The 4,416-nt window shown below is 38.3% G+C and overlaps 1 long non-coding RNA gene across 1 annotated transcript; it reads right to left on the bottom strand.

The window, feature by feature from the left end:
* Positions 1 to 753: 753 nt before the first annotated feature.
* LOC120308738 lies at positions 754 to 1,583 on the bottom strand. Its single transcript, XR_005556916.1, has 3 exons — positions 1,333 to 1,583; positions 1,102 to 1,203; positions 754 to 879 (listed from the first exon to the last, which is right to left on the bottom strand). It is a non-coding gene; the product is annotated as an uncharacterized LOC120308738 (long non-coding RNA).
* Between the last annotated feature and the right edge of the window lie 2,833 nt (positions 1,584 to 4,416).

Here is a 4,416-nt window from a genome sequence, read left to right as displayed (position 1 = left end):
GGGAGTCAAGCTATTCTCCAAAGTGCCTGAAGGCAGGACAAGAAGCAACGGGTGAAAACTAATCAAGGAGAGAAGCAACCTAGAACTAAGGAGAAACTTCCTGACAGTTAGAACAATTAACCAGTGGAACAACCTGCCTCCAGAAGCAGTGAATGCGGTGAAGTTTTTAAGAAGAGACTGGAGAGCCATTTCTCTGAAAGGTATAGGTCTCCTGCTTGAGCAGAGGGCTGGACTAGAAGACCTCCCAGATCCCTTCCAACTCTGTTATTCTGTTATTCTGATATCAGAATGAATGAATGAGTTTACCAACTCTCTAGAAATGGTTATATTGTCCATTCTGGAGGCTCAAGGCCTGAATAAAAGGAAAACTGACCATGGCAACCATTCTGAATTGAACCATATAGAAATTTTAGATAATGCCCATAGTTTAATTGTGTAGGTCTAACTGGCATAATTGCAGGTTTAATCTAGGGATCATCATTAGAGGCCAAGGAAATCAGAAGGGCAAAATTTGAAATGCCTGACTAGGTCATGGTCATCACATGCCCCCATCATAATGTATATTTTTGGTTATAACTGTATGCAATCCTCCAAGGGGGACTCCAGCTGATTCCAAAATGATATTACCTGTGCTAAGGATTAAACAGTGGAAAATAAATATTTATGCATAGTAAGGAAAAATCCTTAACTCAGATTAAAACTCACCCCCACAAATACATACACACACCATTCTTAAAGGATGGGTTGTTCTGTTATTTGGAAACCCATGGAAATAAGCAGTCTCAACTTCTCTTGTAGTCTACGTTCTCTCCTTACAACTTGAACAGTTGGACATAGCAGTAAAATGACATGAAAAATCATTGCATGTATCCATGAATCCTGGAAAAGAAATTGTGGAGTAAACTTTAGTACAGCAGGGTCTTTAATTTTTGACAACAGTTCAACTGTATTCCAGAAAATTATGGCTATTTTCAAGATGCAGGCAGGCAGGCAGAAACCATTGCTTTGGTTTGAAACATGTTAACCTGAGTATGGAAAAATAAAGGGATGATAGATAGCAGATGCTGGAAAGTCAGAGGGATAGTGAGGGAAAAAACTCACCAGTTTGCCCTCTGGTGATGGGAACATGGCATTCTTAAAGCACCAAAGGTGTCCATTGATCCAAAAATTTGTCTGTGTTGTAGTATAATAATTACACAATCACTAAATAGAAGAAGCAACAAGTTTAATCAGCAACAACGAATACTGTACAGGCAGATTTACACAACTATATAACTCTAGATAACCATTAGATGGCAGCAAAGAGATGCCAAAAATCCACTTTTAACTAACCTCTCTGGGTCGTCCATATTTTTATGCTCCAGGTCTGGTAGCTGTAGGGTCAAATCCTTGAACACCCCTGGACTGGTTGAGGTTCATGGCTTTAAAAACTTGCCCTGGGAAATCCAGATTTCTTTGGCAGTCAGCAAATGTGGCACAGTTCATAATTCCAGTTTATGCCTGTTATGTGCTTGATGCAGAGGAACTAGAAAAGGAGCCATGCAATTCATCTTTTGCAGTTTTGCTCAGGAACTTTTAGGAAGTGTTTATTCAACTATCAGTCATACTTTGGGTGAAGATTATGTTGATATCTGCACATTGAAATCCGCTTTTTCTCAAAATGCAGAAAAAATTGCAGAAAATTTGCAAAGAACAAGGAAGTTTAGCAATCAACTAGAATTCCCAAGTTCCTTGTCAGAAGGATGAAGAGATTTTACAGAATGTCCTATATCATATACTAAATAATGTAATATCCCCTCATGTTTCTAGAACCCATGTAATATGAACATTGTAATATGAAAACACCACCCTATATTCTGTACCAAATGATAAATATTCTAGTTAACATTTTATTGTCATCTGTTTTGATGCCATGCAAAGAGTATGTACTAATCATTGTGGTTTCTTTGATCCATAAACCAGCTGGAAAAGAATGTGTCCAGCAAGTCATTCAACAAGTACGAACTTCTTTAGTCATTTGATAAAGAGGCCCCTGATGAATCTATGTTTGATGCAGGTTAGAGGAGAAAGTCTTCCCCACCTTCCAGCTGCTATAGTAATGTTGCAGGCAGAAATTCAACAGGTGAACAAGAACATGCTGCAAGCAGAGCATATGCAGAACACTCATCAGAAACAGATAATATACACTGATATCCCAAATGAGTATATTCAAGAATAACAAATATATCTAAAGACCATAGCAAATGATATAATCCAAAAAGCAAATTTTGCTAGATATCCAAGCCTAAAGGAAAGACATTAAGAGATTGGGTGGGGAGATCAGTAGCAAGCTGTGAATAGTTAACCTGCACTGTAGCTAGCAATCTTGCACATAAAGATTAGAGAAATGTTCAGCTGTGAGGTCCTTAAATTGCAACCTCATTGCTATTCCCTCAAACCTTGCAAGCAATTAAGTGGCCCAGCCCATCAAATAACTTTTGAGTTTGCAAAACTAGGACTTTAAAATCCCAAATATACTTAACCAATCCTGCTTCAAATCCATCCCATGTACCTTGGAAATACATCTCTTCGCCTTTTACATGTAGTTTTGCTAAGTGATACAAGATTCACTAAGACATATGACACAATGTTCAACTAACTAGACTGAATGCATTTTATTAATAGGTAGAGAATGTGTGTATCATAAAGATATTTAACAAGTATTCGGTTTGCACTTTGGACAATATTCACATGGTTGGTAGTAGCATCCCATGTTCCTTTCATTCATGCAGCTCTTAATACCCACACCTTCTGATCTTTAATTCAATCTAAAATGTATGTCTAGTCTAGTACAGCTAAATGGTCCTTTTAAATACAGAGATATTTCCCATGGTAAAAAATATTCCCATTATGTCTGTCAGTTTTCCTTGGCTTCTCTAGCCCCATCATTCTGAGTCAGCATTCTGTATGATTGGGATGACTATACCTCCTAATAGCTCTAGAGTTGACCTATCAGATCTGGACTGCAAACATTTGGGTAATGATAGCAAAGGATTAGTTTGGTTTCTTTTGTATTTGTATTTCTTTACTGCCATCTAGTGCTGATCCAATTTTCTGCAGCCCAGATCTGGCAGCCTTAATCTTGAAGGCACTGGGGAAAGCTGTTAAACTAAAACATCTTTTACTTATTGAACTGTTAAAGACACAGGAGTTCTGTCAAGGAGAAGGTGGAATCCTGGATATATTTTCCTGGGAGAAAACCCAACTGAACTCTGGAAAGAGGCAGAAATAGATGTTTATTTCTTGCCTTCCCCCACCCTTCCCCAAAGTCTCCTTGGTGTGGTACACTTCCTAAAACGAATGCTTGGCTATTTCCAAGTTGAATGCAGCTTTACTTCTCTCTGCCAGTAACTTTTTGCATCTGTACAAAAATTGTTTCTCCTTGATTATGTCAAGCAAGGGAGACAACATGAAATCTTCTTGAAGATTCTGAGAAATATAATGTTAACAAGAGCTTTCACCTGTAAAGCTTAAAGAAAAACACAAATGGTAGCTGGTGGTCACTGATACCACTTGTGGTATTGCTGTAGACAAAACAAAAATACTTTGCAAGCAGGAGCTGCCAATACTGGTGTTTATGCTACTACCACCATAAAATAAAAACAAAAATGTTTTGGAAAGCAAAACCAGAAATGTTTGGGCAAAAGGAAGCTCTCCAGTAAGCATCAATATTAGATCACTCAAGGTACAAGCTTCAGCGTTGACTATAGAGGAGACCTTCCTCTAAGCTAAAACTTGCCTTCCTATTCTCAGAATCCTAAAGAACTGAAGCATTTATTTTAATCCCTAAAGGAAATGCTGGCACGAACTTTGCAAGCATGGATGTTATATGTCTATTCATTGATTGCTCTTTCTCAGTTTTCCTACTGTGCTTATTATACTCCTGCTGATTCCTACTCTGCACTATTGAAGAGTTGTTCCACACGTTTCTACAAGGCCATGTTTATCACAGGGTTAAAAAGACCAGTACTTACATATCCCATTCTGTGACTGAAAGCCCTTAGTGCATATAAGGGAAACAGCTGGATCTCAATTATTTGGGAGGAGTCAGCACAGGTGGAGACAAATCACTGGGGTTAAAAAAGAGGAAGGCAACAAGGGTGGAGTATTGAGGTTTGCTTAGATGCTGTTGGGTTTTCTGGGGTTTTTTTTATTAGTCAAATCGTGATATTTGATTAAGGGAAGGCTTTTTTGCTCTAAAGTGTTTCCTTCAATCTAGAATTGCAAAGACAGTGAGTATGAGGATTTGGGGAGTATGCCATTCTGTTGGGAAGAAATGGCTCTGTGGGTAACAACTCCTTGTTGGTTGTGACCTTTCCTAGACAATTTGCAGCCTTTGATAGCTGAGGAAATAGGCTCAACTTTAGGCTATATGGT

This window comes from Crotalus tigris, unplaced genomic scaffold, assembly GCF_016545835.1.
Source record: "Crotalus tigris isolate CLP2741 ecotype Arizona unplaced genomic scaffold, ASM1654583v1 scf7180000017946.1269602, whole genome shotgun sequence".
NCBI lineage: Eukaryota > Metazoa > Chordata > Lepidosauria > Squamata > Viperidae > Crotalus > Crotalus tigris.
The sequence above is the reverse complement of the archived record's forward strand: the minus strand, read 5'-3'. Positions and strand labels throughout refer to the sequence as shown.